At 36.1% G+C, this 22,942-nt stretch overlaps 1 long non-coding RNA gene across 6 annotated transcripts in view; it reads left to right on the top strand.

Moving 5' to 3' along the window:
• The window catches only part of LOC116235064 (uncharacterized), a 367,124-nt gene that overhangs the window by 114,521 nt on the left and 229,661 nt on the right, over positions 1 to 22,942 (top strand). For 5 of the 6 annotated variants that reach the window (XR_016468535.1, XR_016468536.1, XR_016468531.1 and 2 more), the window contains 2 exons: positions 12,434 to 12,554; positions 15,093 to 15,585. This is a non-coding gene — a long non-coding RNA (uncharacterized LOC116235064). Of the gene's footprint in view, positions 1 to 12,433; positions 12,555 to 15,092; positions 15,586 to 22,942 lie in introns of those variants that run through there. The other variant, XR_016468530.1, reaches the window with a different exon arrangement.

The following is a 22,942-nucleotide window of genomic DNA, read 5'->3' as shown; positions in this document are numbered from 1 at the left end:
GATGCCTGAGGTTGGAAGGGACCTTTGTCAATCATCTCATCCATCTTACCTCCTTCCCCAAGCAGAGCCACCTATCTCCAAAGTTGTGTCACTTGTTCTAGGGCTGAGATGGTTAATGAAGATATTAAACAGGATCGGACCCAATCTTGAGCTGTGAAATACATTGATAGCTACTGGCCTCCAACTAGACTTTTTGTCAGCGATTACCCCATTCTAAGCCTAGCTATCCAGCAAATTTTCAGTCTACCTCACAGTATGAAACTTTCAAAGTGACTATGGTATATTTCTGTTAGGGCACTACAACTGAATTGTTTTCTTAAAACAATTGGATAATAAAATCAAATTACTGAATAATTCATATGTAACTGTTTCCAGAAATTTTTTGATATTGTTAAACGTTTCTATATCTAACAGGAGAAATCAGTCAGGATTTCTCAAAGTATGGAATGATCCCCATGTTCTGGTTTTGAACTACACCGTGGGTTAAATCCTAAATTGTAATCCAATTATCTGGATATATCTTCACTTCACTGAGAAAATCTGCATTGATGTATTGTGTTCCTTACATATTCTTCACTTCTTTTCAGGGAATATTTTTTTTACTAGACACAGCGGAAGAGTGATCGACAAAATCTCTACAAAATCAAAGCAACTCTTCTTCCTCATTTCTCTACTTCCATTGTGCAAAATATAATAGTTCTTATTTCGCAAATTTCCTACTCTCTATATTTACTGTATTTACAGGTCTTCAAACCTGAAGGAGGAGAAATAATCTCTATGTTATACAGTGATTTCTTTTGTAGGGAATGATCAAATGTGCTGGTTGGAGCTAAAAAAGAGTAGAATCTGATAGAACTGTGCTATCCATCATTTTCTTGCCTAAGTCATTAGGCTTCCCTGAGTGCATAAGGCCTGGATTACAGAGCTGTAGAACACGATGCTTTGTTATGTAGTTCAGGATTCACGTCCTATTTGTTCATTAAGAATCATTGCTGACTTGACAGAAGTCAATGATTTCTGTTTAGTTACATGTGCATTTCTACTAGTTGCACAGATGTCATTCACTTGAGCATAATTTGCATTCTCAGAGCACAGTCCAAGGACTAAATAAATGTGTGAGACTGAAATCCTTTCTGCAAGAAATTGTTATTCCCAGCCAGGGTTAGGCCTACAGCTGGGAGTCAAAGGAAAGATCTCTTTGGTACTAAAGCAGTGAGAAGATTTCTAATTAATGGGCTGCTGATGAAAATCATATCTCATTGTTAATTCAAATCAACTGTATTTCTTTGATACAGATAATTTCAGAAATTCCCTCTGCGTTGCTTCCTACATCATGTGGTAAGTCACAGAAAGAAGCTGTCAGTAAAGATGTAGTGGACACCCTCAGAGCTTGCCAGATTTTGGTTTTGGTCATGTTAATGAGTATTTTTCTGGCATAAAAATGGAGCGATTATTATGGTAAAAAATAAGGAGAAAATATTGGCAATATCTATTTGTTACCACGGTAACTTAGGAATAAATTTTTAAAACTCCATGTCCACTGATCTGAGAATAGGTGAGTGCTGAAGCTCAGAAAAAGGATTTGCCAAAACCTCAGCTGGTATACAGTATACTGTTCTTTTCAAGCCAGTGAAGTAGCATTTATTTACATCAGTCAACCATCTGGTCTTGTGTTTTAGGCAATGGATTTGATTTTTAAGGACCTGGAATTCAACCAGTCACTGTGTTACTTTTAGTTTTATACTGATGGAACTCAAATACTCCTCTGTTCTCCCTTCAAGGCTGCCTCTCAGTTTCCTCACTCACCTCCTTTTCCTCTCCCTTTTCATTCCAAAAACTGCTTAATGGGCATGTGCAGTTGGTTTCTTCTCCCTTCAGTTCTGCTAGAAAGCTGATTGTTAGGGATGCTCTGCACAAAATTACTATGCATACAGTGCACAGCATGCAGCACCTTGTTAGATGTGGTGGAGAATCATCCCCAAGGGATCTGATGGCAACCTGACAGTCAGCATTACGCTCTCACACTGCTTTGTTTCTTGATGCTTAGCTTGTTTCGATGTGGTGAATGTTACTGAATAATATCTGTTCCTGGTGCATTTTTGAGAGAAAAACTGTTCCCTTTGCACTGTGATCTAGAGATACACATGAGCATTTAGGGGACACCTTAGCGCTCTCTGAAGAAGGAGAAGAAACAGAATTCAAACTGTGGTCTGTTTTGATCAGTTTGTTTAGAAATGGCAACCACCTTCAAGGTAATTAAACTGATTTAACTGCTTGTGTACTTTGCTTATTTTACAAACATAGGAAATGTCATGGTACTAGATCCTCTTTTGTATAGAATTATCTGAAACTCACTGGAAGCCCAGTGACTTGAGCAGCAGAGAAATGTGACAGCAATTATATTCTTAACAGTTTGAGCAAGAAGCCTTAATGTACATTTACAAAAGAAATGGGATGATTTTGGTTATTTTTCCCCCTTTCCGCTGACATGAAATTAAGGCCTTTGGAAATTTCTCATGCACTTAGAAGCTTAGAAGAGTTCTCAGACACTGAGAGGTACATTCTTTAGATAGGAAATGTGAGATATATATGTTTGTTTCCTTGTTTTCCTGTGTTCAGCCTATTTCCCATGACACCAGTGAGTGCCCCATCACTTTATCACTCATATCTTTCTTTGCTGACTTGTCCAAAAATTCCGACCTGAACCCAATATTGACAGACTGAAATGGAAAAAATTGCTTATTGTTTCTCATTACTACCGATCAAGCTTAAGTTAGTACAATACTGTTTAGAACTGAAGAACATTGAGAACTTTGATTTCTGGACCAGATTGGTTGCACGTGTGTTTGAGTAGACAAATTGAAATGCTTCAGTTAAAGCTTTGAGAAGTGCTTCCTTTTTCTGTATTAAAACTTCAATTATTTTAACCAAGAAATGCCCATAAGAATGGAAATACTAACAGAACTTTTCCAACTTGTGGAAACCTTTAATTGGCTTTGGTTTTAAGTCTGAGAATAAGCCCTGACTTTGTTTTGATTTTCTCCAAATACACATGCTTAACCTAATTATACAATAATTTGTTTTCAAAGTCTATTTTCCTTTATCCTTTTTTTGAAGAGTGTCTTTAACTGCTCATTCTCTTATTACATGGCATTAATTTCAAATTGTTCTGCTTACAGCTAAATTTTCTGTCTTTAAATCATGCCGTTCACCTGCTTTTCCTAACTATGATCTCAAATTACTGATTTTTCTTTCTTTGCCTACATGCTGCTATTTCGAGATGCAATATTTGGTCGCTTGCTGATTTTAAATCCAAATCCTGACTGAAAATGATTTTATTTGTAAGGCAGCAGCGGGAACACCTGCTCTTGACATGTGAGAATGTTCTGATGACATAACCAGCTACCAGTAATAGAAACTGTCTTTGGGCCCTCATTGTGAGCCATGTGATGCTTCTACCACGTTGCCAAGTCAAACACTGTAATTCCCCTCACTGATTACTACTGCCCAGAGAGAGAGCAAGTGAGCAAAACTGTTTTTGAGTACTGAGTGACTTCTGAATATCCTACCATAATATGGCTGACTTTAGTGGTGGGTGTTTTTTCTGAATTGTTGGTCAAACCCAAGACTAACAGGAAGAATTCTAATATGTTATTTTTGTTGTTATTTAATGGAAAGCATTTTACATTTTGGTGAAGCATTTAGGAAAGGTTTGATTTGTAAAAACTAAGGGAAAGAGTTCACAAAAGACATTGTTTTAGCTTTGTGTGGGCATTACTTTATTTGAATCCAGCATTTAGACCCAGTAGCAGTGAGACTGTTGATTTGCATAGGGACCACCACTGCAATTAATATCCCTCTAAAAGCTTCTGTGCCCAATTGACTCTTGCAGGGCCTGCAGTCATTTTGCAGTCTGGACTGTGAGATAACAGGTGTGCAGAGTATTACATTTCTCTAGGAGACAATGCTTTGCTGTCCTGGAATCTGCATTCAGACACCCTAGTGCACTGGTTCGTTATCTCTTGCTAACCTGATGCTGTCAGTGTCTGTGCCACCTCTACATTTATGCCCTGAATGTCTTTGATTTTTCTTTTTTGAACTACACTGAACAACAACAGTGAAAGTAATCTTCTTCCAAGTTGTCGTAATGGCTTGTCAGACACTGGTTGTCTGAGTTACAAGATGTGTAAATCACAATAGAATTTGTCCTGCTGTTTGGCATACCAGTGTTCTGGCAGATCTTTCCTTTTTTTTTCTTAGAGAGATCGGTGTTGCTATGTCATTTTCTGCAGGAATGATTTTCTCACCTAGATGTATAGTTATACAACTAACTTTATTTCCATTTTTCTGGAAAGTTTACATTACCCTGCACAGTCTTGATGTGCATACCAGGTGTCAGATATGAAAAGTTTCTGCACTCCACAGCAGGGGAAGTTCAGTGCAGGGAGTTTACAAATGTACAGAGATGGATGGAATTTGAGCAAATGATTCTTTGAAAAGATCCCTACCTTCTTTTTCTCATTTCTGTTACTTGCAAATTTGCTAATTTAAAATAATTTGCTATTCTGAATTGATCAGCGATGTTCCAAGTGAGTAAAAGCCTCTGGACTGTACATAAATGATTTTCTCCTTATGTCTTTGTTATTTGTTGTTACTATCACTGCGTTACCATGGCAATATTTTTGTGCACTGACTGGTTAAGTGTGGCTAACAAAGAGCCAGGAGACTATGATCAATTTACAACGCTTTTGACACAGTGTGGTGAATTTAAAACATTTTTCCTGTCTGAAAAGAAGGAAGGTGATGGGTTTATGTGGGGTTGTGGGGTTGTGAAGAAGTCAGCTGCTGGCCCAAAACATAGATTTGCTTCCCTCAGGGAATGAATACAAGTGTGAGCCTCAAACATACATCCCTTGCAGTCAGTTCCAAACAATTAGATATTTTTCTTACTGAGATAAATATATGAAAATTAGAACTGAATCAAAAATAAATTTGACTCACCTGATAATTTTTGTATGGTTTTGCCACCACTCATCCAGCCGTACACACTGTCATTCTCTAAAGTAAGCTTTCTCTATATTGAGTAATGCAACTCTGACAAACACTAAAAAACAGTAAAAAAGAATTTAAGAGACCCCAGTACCTTTTTTTTTTTTTTTTTTTTTTCCAGCAAAGAAAACAACTGATCAAAAGTTTAATGTTTCTGTTTTGTATCCAGCAGTAGATTTCAGGTGGTACCTCTCTGTTTTCTCTTCATCATCTCTTACTATATGGGAAGCTTTGGTTTGTGCTTAGTAATTCATTTATTTATTTTTTTTCTTTCCAAACTAGTATTCTTCTAGACACAATAATAGTAGAAAGTAAAGTTAACATGTTCTTGAAAGATACAGTTCAATTTCACCCATCACTGAAACTCATATCACACAGATACCTGTCATGGGACCCTACTCTGCCAAGCTACTATAGGAAGCTCTTGGAAATACAAAGAAAACAGAATAATGTTCTCCAGGAACAAACAGCATCTTTGTGCCATGGCTTGTTTCTAGAGAGGAATCATGCAAAGCTGAAATGATCAGTGCTATCTGATCCCTAATAATTGATAATTTAATAATTCACAGAAAAGTCTTTTGGGAAAAGAATGTCACTTTGTAAAACACTTTCAGAAACAGAAAGATTTGAAGCCATCATCCTTCATGATGATGTTCTTTTGGGGGGAATGCCAATTAGTTTCAGAAGCTTTCAATGTATAACGGTATTAATTCTGAAAACAATTATTATTTTTAGGATATACCATCTGATTTTAAAAGGAACAGATTACACATGCTTCTGTCAGCAATAAATAGTAAGTGTGAATGCTCAGTCCCATGGGCATTAGAAAATAACTGGCTTTGGTGGCATCTAAATTTTATAAATGACTGTCTACTTTGGGATTTTTTTTGCTTTTGAGTGAAGGACCCTCTAGCCAAAGCTGGTAAGCGCAGTAACCTATGTATGCCATGTTTGATTTTGTTCTAAAAGGGAAAGGATGAGTGATTAGTTTGCTGCTTGTTTTGGTGGATTTTCAGCAACGTGAGTGAATATAGTGCCTTAGCCTGTTGAGGCTAAGATTCAATTTATAATCACTTTCAGGTTCAACTATTTATGATGGAGTTTGCTCAGCATTTGGTCAAGGTGGGAAACAATGTTTGAAGCTCCTTTACTAGTCTCATGATGATGCCAGCTTATCTTAAGTAGAGAAATTAGCACATAGTCCATTAAGGACAGCAGTGATCCCTTTCTATTTGTTAGTTACGTTTAGAAGCTGCACTTAACAATATCTGTGGACTCATTCAGTTCGTAAAAAATAAGTTCAGCTTCCAATTACCCAGCACACTGTTTGTTTTCATTTAACTACATCATTTTTCATTGTGCTGCAGGGTATATTTTGCAAATTATGTCACTTCTAGTTACTCACTTGAGTCTGACTGATGTTAAAGCACTGACCTGAGATAGAAAGTCAAATACTAAAAAGTAAAATAACATTTGGTTCATCACTGCTAGACTCAAAAAAGATATCTGCAACTGTTCCATTAGTTCTGAGCCCAGAGGTCTTTAGGGAGATGTGAGATTATGCTGCATATTAGGCAGAACTACAGAAAGCTAAATGAGTAGTTTTCCTGTTTGGTTGATTTTGTCATAGCTCTTTTAGAGTTCTTTGGAAAATCTGAATCTTTACTTTGTAAGTGCCTAATGTCAGTACCTTGCAGAGGAAAATAAGGAAAACTTGAACTCTTTCTGTGTTTATTTCTTCCTTTGAAAGCATGTATTTTTTAAAAAACAAAAGGAAGAGGAAATACTTGAGTAACTGTAGCAGAGCATGCACCCAGTCATGCATAAAGGCTGCCAATGTACTTATTGCTTGACTGGTAATACAAGAAAAAAGATGCTTCTTCCTGCCTTTTCTCCTCATTCCTCTATTACAAAACAACAAGATTCCTAGGAGCCTAAATTTTATACCTATTTCATACCAAGAGTTGAAAATATCCTAGTTGACTAGAAATATTAAGACAGCCAAAAGCAGACTTCAGCTGCTGCAGAAATCAGAAAGGAAATTTCATTTACTGTGTAAAAGCTTGAAGTGTTTGATGTGTTATGAGGTGTTTGGACACTACAGGAGACAAACTTCTGGACCTGACAGGCAAAAGAAAGGACAGTGAGACAGCTGCTGTGTTTGTATGGTGTAGTGGGTTGCTTTGTTAGAAGGATTTACTTGTTTATGGAGAATGCAGCAGTTCTTCATTTCCTCACACTCCTATTGAACTCTTAAAGCAACAGATACAGGTTAAACAGCTTAGTAAAAGGGATCTTCACCAATTAGTCATAGCTTTTCAAAACAGAAGCTCAGGGAGCCACCAAATGTAAATGAAAATCACAAAGAGAAAAAAAAATTCACTGAATAGTATTGTTCAATCATTGTGGAATATGAGCATCCTAGAGCTTGAAGATGCTGTGAGGCATGGCATGACTGGGTAAGTCACTGTGGCAGAGACTGGAGATGCAAACCCGTGTTTTCAATTTTGGGGGTAGGGACTGTGTGGTTTACAAGGGGAAGGGAAGATCAAAGTAGAGTATGTCAGGTGGCCCAGAGGGACTTTTAAATTATAGCAGGGACTGGAGTAATTTGTGAGATTCTTTTAATTTCCTGTGCTACCAGTAGAAGAGTTTTAGAATCTTGTTTGTCAGAATTGCCAAAGAGGTTGCTAATGGCTATTTTCTGAAGAAAAAAAAAAAAAAGAAAAAAGAAAAAAGAAAAAAGAGAGAGAAGCTGGATGAGTGGCTAATTTTTAGAAGGTTTCTTTGAGCCGATGCACAAAACCATTTTGGTTGAGCTTTGTGAAAATATGTTTCAAGTGCATGTGCAGAGTGCTTCAGGATTCATCAGGATGAAAGAATATCTATGTAAATGCAAGATAATAATTAATGTGCTTCATGCATTTAATTTCTGAGAATATGTACTATTCCTGACAAATGAGTTTGTTCCAGTTCTTCATGTAACAATTTCTTTCGGATTTCTCCTATAGACTTAGGAAAAATGCAGGCAGTTTTTATTTTTACAGAGTTATATGTAAATGAAATCTGTTTTCATTTTCATTCATTTATAAGTATGTATTTCATACATTTTAAGTGTGTATTTTATATATAGATATATAAAGAATTTGAAGCTATCATAGCCTATACAAAAACTGCACTTGCTATAAACTATTACTGCTATGTGCCTTAAAAAATAGTAAATACAGCAGTCTAAGTATTTTATTAAAGTTTTATTGAAATCATTTGTTGAAGTACTAAACTAGGTGTTGATGGAGACACCACTTACCCCATATGCCTGAATATTTTCATTCTCTTTCTTGGGTTTCAGTATTTTTTTTATTTGTTTGCATTTGGTAGTTAATAACTAGTTCATTGAAAGTTTTAAAAGCAGTTGGGAGAACAAAATTAAACAAATATTTTTCCCTCTTCCAATCTACGTTTAGGAATAAGATGTGCAAAAATGAGATGTACAGTTTCTAAAGTCCTTGCAAAAAATTTGAATTAATAATTTTAAATCATTTAATGGGTAGAAGTACTTAGTTTATAAAATAATTTTAGGTACCAATGCAATTGGTACTTTGTATTTCTTAAGAATGATGTATACTTACAACTGTTTTGTTTAACAATTTCAAAATTCTAATTTTAAGCAGTTCCTAATTCCCATGGCACTCTAATTGATATGCATCAACTGCAGTTGATATGTATCAAAAGTCATTACCTAATAATGATGAGTGAACTTCATGCGTAATTTCTAATGTAGGAAAGCTAAGAATTAGGAATGAAGCAAGTAGAGTAGTCACATGTGACTGCAAAGATAAATGTATACAATAGGACTGCTTCAATGCAGCATAAAAGAATACTGTTTAAAAAAAAAAAAAAGATGTAAAATTTCTTGGAACAAATGATTAAAAGATACAAGTAGAAATCAAATTGTAATTGGTTGTTTCAATTAAAGATTTTCCTGTGAATTTAATTACAATTAAAAATCAACGAATTATGTTGTTTCCATTTCAGTCACTGAAGTAAATAAAAGGGCTGATTTGGTTTTATAAAGAAAAATTGTCGATGTTGTGTAGCTGGTATTGGAGTAAATATGTAGGGAAAAAGCACTTATGCTTGTCATATTTCAATATTTTGATAGAACAACAGATACACTATTATTGACAAGAATTTATAACTTTTAAAAATTACATCTTGAAAGCAAGATCATTAGGAAATCATCCTCAGTCTTTGAAATTTACAGCTTGCACTGTTTATTTAAATACTGGGCAAAAAAAATCTCATCTCTCTTGGCCTACCGTCAAGAAAACAAAATCTACTGCTCTGAAGAGAATAGCTGCTAGGAGAATCAATGCAAATGTAGTTTCTTTTCTCAGTAGAAAGCTCCCAAACAGGGTTCAGCCTAAGTTCAAAGATTTTGTTGTGTTGAAATACAATATTGTTACACTATGCTACACTTCGAATTTAAAGATTCATCACCTTAGCTGGAAGTTGTATAACTTCTTGGCTGGTAGGCGTAAGAACATGTTTGCTGGGCTGTCTTTAAATTGCTTCCCTGATTTTTGTATTTCCTCATTCAAGACAACCTGAGCAGTTTTGGTTATGGTATCTCCACTTGTATGCCTTTATTGTTATGTCTCTTCTGGAAATGGAGAAGGACTGAAATCCATTTAAAGATGATTGAGTATTTTGATATATATTAGAATGTACCTCAATTAGAATATAAGATTTTTATTTATTCTGATCCAGACAGATTCTCTTTGATATAGGAAGACTTTTTTTTTCACAACATAATCTACAGGAAAGGTAATGAGCAGTGATGCCAAATTTTGGCCAGTGATATCAGAATCAAAGACAGACAGATGTACAATTGGAGATCCTGATTCAATCAATAAATAAGCCAGCATGAAATAAATTTTACATTTGTTTTCTATAGGATGAAGGTTTGTGTATCTATATCTGTGTCTGGCTGCCTGTGATTCTCCCAACTATTTTTTTTTAAACCTTTATCAGCTTCCAAACCTCATCAGATGCATAAGGATTGCTAAGGTAAATATTGTCCTACAAGTCTAGTGACTTGGGAGCTGGAGAGAGACTCTGGAGGTACTCTGAGTGAAGGCAGAGCTGCAGGGTGAGCTCAGGAAACCTTCTCCCAGGAGACCTACTGAGGAGAGTGAGCTTGTAAAATGGCCCACAAATACGTGGAATAGCTGGAGCTTATGCCTCTGTGAGTCAGTGGACCCATCAACCCATGTTGCTGAGTGTACAGCAGCATTTTTCATTAGCTCAAATGCTCAAAAAAACAATTCCTCTGGCAACTAAATTAAATATTCAGGAAGGTGATTGACGAGGCAACAGGGAATGGTGGAAGAGCAAGCTTTGGAAATTCCTGCTCCAAAAGGACTGTTGCATCACCTTTCTAAGAGACTATTTTCCTGTTTGCATCAATCTTTGAGGGTTTCATGAAAACTGGTTCAAATATGCGAGGAGGCTTCATTCATTCTGGGAGCATGCTCCACATTTCTGGAACTCGATGTATAATATTAATGTTTGATAAGATATTGTACGAAGGGACTACATACCTTCAGGCTAGTATATTTCATTTTATAATCAGTGATGGGGCAAAAACACTGATCTGATTTCTGTTAAGAACAAGGAATATGATGCTCTCAGGCTCCTAAGGAGCCTGGGTGAAGAAGTGATTAATCCTTTATTGGTGCAGGTGTTAATAGTCAGATTAAAAAAAAAAAAAAAACACCTCCCTAGAGGTATTGTGAATGCTTCCTCATGGCAAAAATCCCTGAATGAAAGGAAGCTGGTAACAGACCATTGGTCTGAAAATGCATTAGCTCTGCTGGATTCTAATCTCTATGCCTTTAAATAAAGTTCTGTGCAGTTGATGGCAAAGTCACATCCTGGGCTCTGCATGCAGAGGTGCTGGTTGGTGGGTTGGACTATTTTGAAATGTATGGACCCCTACAGATTCAAGTTAGTGAAGTAACAGAAATGTAAGCACAAATGGAAGAAAGTGGAATACTGCATGTTGAGATTGCATGCTATCCAAATGGAAGGAGTGTTTATTTGACATAAACAGCAACAATGTAATTATTAATAATTACCTTGCATTTTAGAGCAGGCCTAATGGATTATAATGGAGTGATTAAAAGGTATCTGTGAGACTGTTGAGAGAAGCACTGAAGATCATGGGTTTGTGCATTTTTACAAGTTTTATGCTCTGGATAGTAGTGTCAGAATACCAGTGAAACGCTCATAACTCCTTTGGAACTGTGATAGTTGTGTTACTGGATGTTTATTTCTACATTTGTACTGTAACAAGATAATTAATGTGAAAAGGTAATTGCATGTATGTTAGCAAAATCAAAATTACTATTTAGTCTAACTGAAATGATGGTATTTTTATTCAATTTTCTACAGTGGTTGCTGTGTCTGCTTTTAGTTATTTGACAGGAAGTGATAATCGCACCTTATTTGTCCTGTATTTGGTTTCAGGATTTTAGTGGATGAATAAATGGATACTTTTACAAATAAGGTTATCTAAACCTGTCCAGAGAACAGGTTTAGAAAGCACTATTTTTAGTACCAGTATTTTCTGTTTATTTGTGTATATATATTTTTTTTGTTATATAAAATATAAATATAACAATATATTTATATATATAGTTGTTATATATATATATATATTGTTATGTATATCGTATGCATCTAATAGCCATAAAAAAAACACAAAAGTAATACTTGTTCCAATGCACTTAGAAAAAACACAGATTTCTTGCTTGTTCTTTTCTTTGTTGTAATGTTTATAAATTAACGCTAAAATATTTATCTTAAAAATAAAGTTGCTCTGTATCTGGAATTTCTGAAATACTTTTTGGTTTTCTAAGTGCTGCAAAGAACTGCAATTCGTATCCTCTCTGAAAAACTTGGTGATTACTGTTGAGATCCTTCAAGCTTTTTCCTTTAGATCAAACTGATTACTGCTGAAAGCAGTCTAAATCCTTGTAAGAGCAGCTGAGATTAAAAGGGAAAAAAAAGGGTGGGGTGGGGGGAATATTAATTTAACGCAAAACCATAATTTTACTAGTTGTACTACTTTTCAGCTATCCTTGCAGAAAAGAAAATAGTTGGACTTTTGGTTATCAGCATGCTTCACTACTCTAATTGACACTTCATTCCATTGCAGTTCTGACTAAAATTAATCCATTTGGCATAATAGTGATTATTAGTTCGATTTTCTTATTTTTTCACAGAAAACAGAGTTTAACTCAGTGAAGATTAACAAATGGAAGATTTGTTTGTAAACAAAACTTTCTGAGTTTTTGATAATTCTGTTTGTTTTACGCAGGTCCTGATACAATGTCAGCTAAGGCCAATGTAAGAGCAACATGATGGAAAGCACGGAGCAAATACCTCCTGTTGTGAAGGTATAGCATGCTGGAGCCTCACATCTGGCTTGGGTGCTTTGGGTAAGTCACTTACCTTCTCTACTGAGTAGCAGTTACATTTCTCCCTAGCTCATTTTTAAGTAACCAAGAGGGAGATCAGAATATAATTGCATACATAGAATATCTTTGATAGTAAGTTAACAGAGTGGATTGTTGTCACTGATCATGTTATGATTTATTGTAAAAGTGTTGTATTATGCTTTTGCTATATTAGAGGTTATTTTGTGCTCTCATCTTATTCACTGTACCACTTTCCACAAGTACCTCTCTGTCAGGTACTTTTAATATACAAAATAGTCACTTGCCTGGAACAACAGATTGCCTAGTTGTGTTTTTATCCTGCTCAGCTGACATGCTCCTATTCCTACTTGAGGAAAAGCCAAGATTTGTGTGGTGGCAGCTGATTCTGGCCAGAGAATTATCCCTGTGTCCTTTCTCCTGCCTTCCTTCCCCCCTTGCAGCTGCAGGGTTAGCCTACCCATTTCTCCACTGCGCTGCTCCCCTGCATGCAGAGGAGCCAGCACCAGATCAAGATACCCCTTCTCCCTTTCTCCTCTCCAGAGCATGGAGAGAGAAAGTAGGGCTGCTGTCATGTGAAAGAGAACTAGGGGGAGGGTGTAAGAAGGTATTCTGTGAACCACAACAGGAATCAGCTAGGGAGGAAACGGCTTTTTTTTTTGTAAATGGCTTTGTTCCCAGTGGTGGTGGTTGCTGAGGGTTCTTCTCAAGAACCCAGTGTTTTGCCCAGATTTCAGTGACAAAGGCTCTCATCTGCTTATGACAACTATTGGATAACAATATTTTTTTTCCCCCAATTCCTATTGCAGCAATAACAGCAATTTTCTCTGTCTGACTTAATTTTGAGATTTAATTCTTCCTTTAAATTTCTGCCCAATTGGGTTTATTCCTTACTAATAGTTTTGAATAATTGTGCAGAATAAAGTATATTGGGAATTAAAGAAAAAGATCACTGCTGTGAAATTTTGTAGTTCTAGTTGTAGGATTCTACTCAGAGGATGGCTTTTTGATTTTATTTTTTGTTGTTGTTATCGTCGTTTTATTCATCTATATCTTATATGAAAGACCAGTTGAAAAGCACATCAGCTATTGTGGATCATCCCAAAAGCTACCATCGTTGAACAGCTGCTCTTGTTGCTTTTATAGCTATATGCCACTTAAAGCTTATTTGATCTCCTTAAATGACCTTATTGTGCACTTTTATGCAATCCTGTTTTAAAGAGTTGTAGGCACCTATGGCTGGAAATAGGCTCAAACTAGGATTTTCAGTCTGACTTGCACCAAAATCAATGGCTGTTAGGCTGCTGGTAAATCCCTCTAGATTCCTGTCTGTCCTTTTAGAAGCTTCAATGGCTTTGAGAAGAAAGGCTCACAGAGCCCTCATATTAAACTGGTGAAAGTGAGGGCTCCTAGAGGGATACCTGGCATCTGATACAGGTGAACTGGAGGTGCTTGAGAAGGTGGAGTTCAAAGCTTGGTGGAGAGATAAGATGGAATAGAGAGGTGTTCAAAAAGCTACGGAATCCTAGAAAAACAGCGGATGTGAATGTGAAGGTTATTAGCTGTGGTACCCTTCTGTTTTATTTGCTTTCTGGGTCTGACTCAGCTCAGGCTTTAATAATCACATCATCCTTGGAATAACTCTTCATGGAGATATGGTGAGTCCATGGCAGGTAGGAAGACTACCAACAGTCTCCCCTGCAACTTAAAGCCTTTATAGGAATGTTAGAGTGGGTATTTCTTCCACCATCCATGTTTCTTATTTTGTAATGATAAATCATGGCTATTTTAAACAGAAAATTTGCGTACTCAAAGATGTTTTGAAAGTCCTGACAATCAAGCAGTTAATGTAAAGCCTGGCATTGGGAAGCAAGGATGGAGCTGTGGACAGTAGCTCGTTGATGAGAATTGTTAAACTGGCAAGCTCTACAAAAGCAGCACTCATAAGCTCATAGTTAAAAGTGACCTTCTTGTGCACCAGAATGAAATACCTTGTAACAGAAGAGCAAGAATGTCCTGTAACTGGAGTAAAAAATTTCTCTGCTGTTTCTTTTGGTTATAGCCTAAAAGGTCTAAACATGAGGAACAGAGTCATAGTGTTGGACAGACTTTTGCTTCTTTGGGGCTGCTTTAAACTACTTAGGCAAACTGTAGTTCAGTCTTGTCATTTTGCTTTGCTGCAGCTTCACTCTCCAAGTTATTCCTCTCCTAGTCTTATGTTTCTCACAGAACTTCATTCTTTTTTTGATACTTCTCTTCAAGCTCATTGGTGTAGTACCTCATCCGTGAAAAATAATTTTCTCCTATTGTTTTAATGGCACTAATCTATGTTTTTGCTATGAACTTCAGATAAGTTTGAAAAACATGATTCAGAGGTCCAGATTCAAAATGGATTCACATAACTCAGTCTTGACCAAGCTAGGAGCTAAGACCAATAGCAATTTGCATATACATCACATCTCATTGTTTCAGAGCTTCTTAATTCATAGACTTGTAGTTTTCCATTAGTACCGTTGCTTTAATATATGTCCATTTTTGCAGGATAGCACCATGCAGAGCCCCGTGTCCATAGGAAGCAGAGTGCAGTACTTCGCAGATGTATGTAGCTTGTTCTGAAAGTAATTCCTCCTATTTATTTTTATTGGAACTACAACAGCAATGAAGAATACAATAGTACTATTTCATAAAGTAAATTCTAAATTACAAAACACTATTTTTCAACATAGTCACCTTTAGCTATGCATTTTTTGCCAATGATGAACAAAAGTCTGCATTCAGGGCTCATGAAAAACTGCACCAATGGAGTTGACTGTAAAGTCATGGGCCATCAGAATATAATAAGAGGCATTACTTTCAGATCAGCCCTTGTGCTTGGACAACTATGAATCCTGAATTAGGTTAATGCTCATTTCTTTAAAGCTCTGATTTAAACTCTCATGTCTTCTTTGAGTTGGATGAGATTAGGAGGGGCAAGGAAGTACTGGAATGCAAATAAACTGCCTGGTATGCAAATAAAATGCCTGGTAGCTAGAAACTGTTTCTTGATGATCCCCTCTTCTTTCTTCAGTTTGACTGAAATGAAGTGATAGCCAACATTAGTATACCTTCATACATTTGACATCAGCAAAACACCTACAGCGGTTTACTACTGTTTGGCCAGGCTTCAACACCAGTAAGGTGCCCTGGCACTCCTATCTGAAGGAAGGGAATTTTCTGATTCTTAGTTATAATGAGAAGAAGGCATTATCTCTAAGCTGCAATTAAATCCTGGAGAACAAATAGAATTAGAGATCAGCATAGATGCCTACACTCTAGTTACTTCAGGTTGTCACCTACTGTTAACTTTATTTCAATAGCAGAGGTTCTGCCAAGTTTCTTAGGAGATTTGACAACAAAGACAGAGTGAAACAGTTACATTGAATTTATCAGATCAATTCAGAGAAGCTGCAGAGAAAAATAAGGATTTTGTAATCTTAAATTAAATTAAACACTTTTTGAACTTGAGAGGAAACTTAGCAGTTTTCAAATCAGGCTTATTTGTTAACTTAGATTTTTGATGAGTTAAGTCTTTTAATGGAATGTGAGTTGTCATTATCATCTTTCAAAAACTGATAGAAACAAATCTCCAGCTCAAACTAAAACATGAATTTTCTTGAAGTATATTTTAATAGTCTCTGAAAATAGATATCTGTCAAAGATGCAACTCTATTGAGAAAATTATTTAAATTATAACATAACTTTAGCAAAGTTATAAAGGTTTTTCAGTCTGAAATTTAAGCCTTCTCAAGGTATAAGGTATTTGTGATCCATAAAAAGAATGAAATGAGAAAAGTAATATTAATAGGCTTGTGTCTTGAATGGAAGAACATCCATATTCTTGACTCTTTTTAGCTTTGATGTCTGAATGAACATGAGAGGAATTGGAGTCATTTCTGTCATGTGATTTAAATGCTGTTGTAATATATCCAACTGCTATTTCAGAAGAAACAAAAGCAAGATGGAGACAAAGTTGTACAAATTATTTAGAAGCAGTGAGGATTGATGTCTTTGGTTAAAAATGAAATAGTGAACTGAAGCTGTGTTTAAAAATTGTTATTTTAAGAGTCAGAGAATACTGGTGGACAGATTTTCTGGGTAGGTGTAGTTTGATTTATCATTAATGGAGTAAAGTAATAGGCTTGATGCTTTAGAAAATGTTGTGCAGTTTGCCTTGTTTATCAAGAATCAGCATGGTTGCTTCTGCTACAGAGCAAAAATGAGGATAGTATAAATAGTTAACCAGGATGTTGCTATTCTATGTGTCAGTTATAACAATCTCTGTGCGAAGAGTGTACTGGTCTTTAGATTTTTGTATTATTTTATTTTTTAATGTCTGGTTGAAGTAAACTGTCTGGAATTTTGGGTGCTATGTAACCTGCTGAGGTTGTTGCACATGTACTATATTATAGCTGGTATTAGTTTACAAGAGGGAGATTTATAGGCTTTGTATGGGATGCTTGTAAATCTGTACCACATCTGCAGGTGTGGCCATTATACTATTAGCTCAATTCTGTTTTCAAGTTTCTCTGGGGACAAGAGATCCACAGACTGCAACAACATATAATGTTGTATTGAAATGAATGGTTTCTACACTGTAGTGATTCCCATTTTCTAGTCCCCAAGCTCCTGTTCCTCTGCAAGCAAAATCTTTTACAGATACAAGAATCAGTTCATTGACAAACTTAAGAATGTGCTTAATTTTAAACATCTGAATAGTTCCCTAGATACGTCATAAAAAGGGCACCTATTGGAGAACTTCACATTTCATACAGCATTTAGCAAATGCAGACAAAGAACACAGGTGTACTGCAAGTCACACTTTTCTCCAAGGCATAATGTATGGTTCAAAGTGTTATTAAAAGCAGCAGTGTAAGAATGAAAGTATGTACAAAATGGGAGCAAGATTAGTTTTAAAGTTTATAGCATATGTAAGGATACATGAGCAACAACACATTTTAAAGGACTGTCTCACACTACTGCGCATGTCCATATTTCATCACTTGATTATATTTTAAGAAAGGCAAAGCAGTAGTTGGTAAAATAGTTGTGGCAACAAAAAACACTAATTCACTATAATATCTGCATTTTACAGTGCTTAACTGCACTGAGTGTCATGAGTTATAAATGCTTTTTAATGAAGTCATTTAAAAGCCATAATTGTTAAATTATGTCAAGTTGACATGAAATTCTTTAGTCTACATCAAACACAGAGTAATGAAGATGTCAAAATTAAATATGTATTAAAAAAATCAGGGTACAATGAATTTCTTCACATCAGGCGATATTCATCTGTAAGTGGTCTCTAAACAAACGAACAAGAAAACATTTTCTTACCAAAGTGAAAGTAATATAAACATACAGACTTCACAATTTCTTTATGCTGTGTTCTTATCTACCATTGATGAGGGTATTATTAAAACATGTTTCTAACATGTCGAAATTGTTTCTAGCTCACATTGCAAATATTTATCAGATATGGATACAACCAATGGATGCATTCCACCGAAGCCTACATAGACATTTGTGCTTTATATTAAGAATGATGAGACGATCATAAAAAATTCATAGCATAATTTTCACTCCCACATTTTACAGTGGAGATTTACAGAGATGCTGGCACTTTGCTCTGGGAGAGAAAAACTAATGCCTCATGAGTGGAGGCAGTGATACATGCTCACAAAATCTGGTAACACAAAAATATTCCTGTTGAGAAGTATTCAGAATACGAGAATTTTTCAGGAATCCATTAGATTTGGTCAATCTAGTCACTATTTTTGTAGTTAAACAGTGATCATGTTACCAGGATGTCTGCCAAAAAAACCTGAGCCATCTGCTTAAGAACTGATGGCACAATGTAGAACAGTGTTTATAATCTCTACAGTTTCAACACAACTAGTTTGTGATTTCTATGAAAACATAATTAGAACAAGTGTGATTCCAGGTGCAAAGCCAAGTTTTCACCTTTCTGCTCTCTCAGCATTTCTGATGGAGAAAGAAACAGAGTTGACATTGCCCCTTGCTAGGCAGCACTTTACTCAAGATTTAAGCTGAAGATGGTGAAGAAATAGGACTGGAAAGAATGATCCTCCTTCCTCTCTGGTATGCAGTTCTGCTCCTGGCCTAAGTTCTGCTGGGGGGAATTTTGAAGAAAATAAAAATGCAGAGCTTACGTGCAATGTTATAATAGAGTAGGTGCTAGTTCTCCTGTTCCTTCAGCAAATAGTTGTGAAGGAGGCATAAATAAAAAGTTATGAAATTCACTATCAGGAAATTAATCTATGCTAAATCTACTTTCCCCTAGTTATAGCAACTTCACATTCAAAGGAATGTGTTTGGTATAAGGTGAAAATGCATTTGAAGTTCCTGATTCTAGTGTGAACCAGATATTGTCCAACAGGAAAGTGAAATATGGGTGGATGTATTTTGCCTTTAAAAATTTTTGTTTGTTTGTTTGCTCATTTGTGGTTTTTTTTTTTGTTTTTTTTTTGTTTGTTTGTTTTGGGTTTTTTTTGTTTTTGTTTTTGTTTTTTGAGAGGGTGAAGTGGTGGGATTTTTTTTCAGAGATTTTATTAAGTATTTATTTGTTTGTTTTAAACTGCAATCTGATATCTGGGGAAAAAATGCATTTATGTCTCCATCTGATTTTCTGTGTGGACCCAACATTGATGCAGTGACAAAAAATGTTCACTTGACATATGAACTTACTTTTATCTTATATTTACAGTAATAGCACCAAATTGGAGAATTCTAGGAAGGTTGACTGAGAACCGTTTAACCAAATATTATTATTCATGTGAAAAATACAAATTGGGTTGGATTCTGCACTGTTCTTGAGTTGTGTTGGTTCAAGGTGAACTGTGTGTCTTTGTGGGTGGTATGCTATTAAGATTAAGCCTACTTTTCTGTTTTTTACACCTGTAGTTTACGCTAAATGGATCCCAGACTTATTACATAGTAGAACACACAAGTTTCCCTTGAGAATGATATTTGGGATAGGTGTTGCCAAAATGCAGATGATTCTTTCAGAACCTTTGCAGCATATCCTGATAATGCCTTCAGTGAAAGCCTCATTGGAAATGAAACATCTCTAGATAACTGGGGATTCCTCATGTTTAGGAAATATCTTGCTGCTGCTGCTAAGGCACATGACTCTACAAATAAATTATACTTCCATCTTCAGCATTAGGTTTGGTTATTTTCTGGGGCAAAGTTACATAGGAAGAGAAAGACATTGCTGGCAGTTTTCATGTACTATATTTCATTAGGGTAACATGGACAGCAGATAAACATCAATGAATCACTTTGTTAATAATTTTGCAGCATGTGTATTATTTCAAAATACTCTTTAATACAGTTTCTATCTAATTCTTTGTGTTTGGAAGGCTGAATTAGAATCAGAGAATCCTTAAAGCTGGAAGGGATGTCGAAAGGTCATCTAGTACAACTTCCCTGTGGTAACAGGGACACAACTAGATCAGCTAATCTGGTCTAGCCTTGCCTTGAAAGTCTCCAGGGACAGAGTATCCACTCTTACCGTAAAAGACCTTTTCCTTACATCTAACCTAAATCTACTAAAGTCTTTGAGCTTGAAACCATTTCCCCTTGTTCTATCACCACAGACCCTGCTAAAGAGTCTTGCCCCTTCTTTGCTGTAACTCCCCTTTAGCTGTTGAATGGCTGCTATCAGGTCACATTGGAACCTTTCCTTCTCCAGGATAAAGAGCCCCAGCTCTCTCAGCTGTGGGAGAGGTGTTCCATCCCTTAGGTCATTTTTGTGGCTCTTCTCTGGATGCACTCAAACAAGTCCATGTCTCTGCTATGCTGAGGACTCCATATCTGGACACAGTTCCCCCCATGAGGTCTCACAAGCTCAGAGTAGAGGGACAGGATCACATCCCTTAACCTGCTGGCCATGCTTCCTTTGATGCAGCCAAGGATACAATTGACTTTCTGGGCTGTGAGGACACATTGCTGGTTCATGCCAAGCTTCATATCCACCAGTACCCTCAGGTCTTTTTTTGCAGAGCTGCACTCAAACCTTTCCATCCCCCAGCTTGCTATTGGTAGTAGATGTTGGTTAAACCTAGGTGAAAGACCTTGCACTTGGATTTGTTGAACCTCATGAAGTTCACCTGAACCCACTGCTCAAGCCTGTCTAGGTTCCTCTGGATAGCATCTCATCTCTCTGGTGTGTCCACTGTACCCCACAGCTTGGTGTCATCAGCAAACTCGCTGACTGTGCACTCGACCCCATTGTCAAAGTCATTGATGAAGATATTAAAGAGTATTGATCCCAGCACTGACCCTTGGGGGACACCATTCATCACTGATCTCCATTCAGACATTGAGCCATTGACCACCACTCTCTGGGCTTGATCCTGTAGCCATTCTTCGTCCATTGAAAAATCTGCTCATCAAATCCATATCTTTTAAATTTGGAGAGGAAGGTGTTGTAGGTACAATGTCAAAGGCCTTATTGAAGTCCAGACAGAAGACACTGGTAGTTTTCCCTTGTCCATTGATGCAGATTAAAGGTCATTTCAAAGAATTTAACATGACTTAGAGGGCAAAGGTGTAACTGGTAACAAAACTGACGCTATATAATATTACATACTCTTCTGCTATTAATTTAGTTCTTTGTAGGGTGGGGTTTTTTGAGGTTATTTCATCAAAACAAATTATGTAACATTTTTTTAATGACCATTCATTTGTAGGAGAATTGTTCTTAATACTTTTATATGTATCACCTTGTACATCTCCAAATTTTCCTTTTCTGCATATGTGCAATCACTTACAATAAGATACTTTTCTACTCAGATTGCAAAATCATTCCAGTGTTCAAGCATTTACGCATCTTGAAGGCATAAATTATCCTGAGTGCAAACACTCTAAGAAAATGACAACTGCACTTTTGTGAGAAATTATGTTTTAAAATTAGGCTGGAATAATTTCTAACTACTGTTGTAAACACAATGTTTTCCCAACTTCCAAAAACATAATTGTAATCTCAAATTCTTTGATCATTGATATTTTTTTACCTCACTGTGTGGCTCAAAAAATGTGATTGTTCTATCTCTTAAATACAGAGATTTTCTGTAGAATTTTATTTTATTTATTTCCGCTTGTGAATACTTTTGCCTGCCTGACTTCAAGAACTTAAACTAAAACAACAGTAACAACAACAAAACCTTGCACAGCCCAGGTGTTCCAGACTTGCGAATTCTGTAAGGAATCCTAAACTTTTAAACAAGTGTCAGTGTGGGTGAGGTTTAAGTACGTGCGATACAGAGCTCAGTCTTACAATGCTAGCCAAGCAGCTGGCATTTAGGCTGACAAAAGATATCACTTCAGATTTTGTGAAGTCTGCCAAGATTAAAACCTTTCTTTCAATCTGTCTCTGCCAGATCTCTTTCATGTTTTAGCCAGAGAAAACAGGCTCTGTAAAACCATCAGAATAATGGGGTGATTTTAAAATCTCCCTTGGGTTTAATAAAAGGTGGTAGTTTTGGTGAAAGTTCTCTGATAGGCCTTTCTGTTAATGCTTATCTAGATAATGCATCTTCCAAATGTTCTGACCAGAGTGTTTGTGATATTTAGAAGACTTTGTTGTACAGCTCCACAGATGTTTTTTCTGCACCTTTTTTATTATGATTTGGGTTAGAATTTCACAGCTCCATTCAAGGATATTTTGAATTCTCTATGCAACTAGCTGTAGTCATTTTTAATTCCCCAGGGAAACTGAGGGGGAGAGAATAGACTTTTAAAAGACAAGCTTGTTGAAATGAATGCAGCTGTTACTGCCAAATGCCAGCTGACTTATCATGGTTCAACTACTTCTTATCCTCTCTAATACAGTGTCTCTTGAATAACATGTTTTTGAATCCCTGATAGTCAATGCATTATAGAAGTTACCATCAAATGAAGCCATGTTCCAAAGTATTCCAGATGCGCATGAAATATTTTTGCCTTTTTCCCAATTGATTTTCATGTTTGACTTTGGTGGCAATTTAGAGATTGTAGACACCTTAGGACCTGGTGTTGTAGTCACAAATTAACTTCTAGACCAAAATTGGTTCAAATTTGCTGAAAACTGGGTTTTTCTAATTGCTGATTTATCTGGGAAGAGCCAGGAGGGCCTTTATTTTTATTTTTTTTTAATATAGCATGGAATTTAAGTTTGTATGGGTAACTCTGGTAGAATTAAAAGTCAAAGAACAAAGAAGTAATTAATTTTTCAATAAGCTTTTATATTGTTTTAGAGAAAGATTTAGATTAGTGGACATTATCTCAGTAGAGAGTTCCTTTACAGATTTTTTTTTCATATTAATATTTATTTGCTTATTTAAACTGTG

This window comes from Phasianus colchicus, chromosome 8 (genome assembly GCF_987193195.1).
Source record: "Phasianus colchicus chromosome 8, bPhaCol1.hap1.1, whole genome shotgun sequence".
Classification (NCBI taxonomy): domain Eukaryota; kingdom Metazoa; phylum Chordata; class Aves; order Galliformes; family Phasianidae; genus Phasianus; species Phasianus colchicus.
This window is presented reverse-complemented; position numbering and strand designations above follow the sequence as displayed.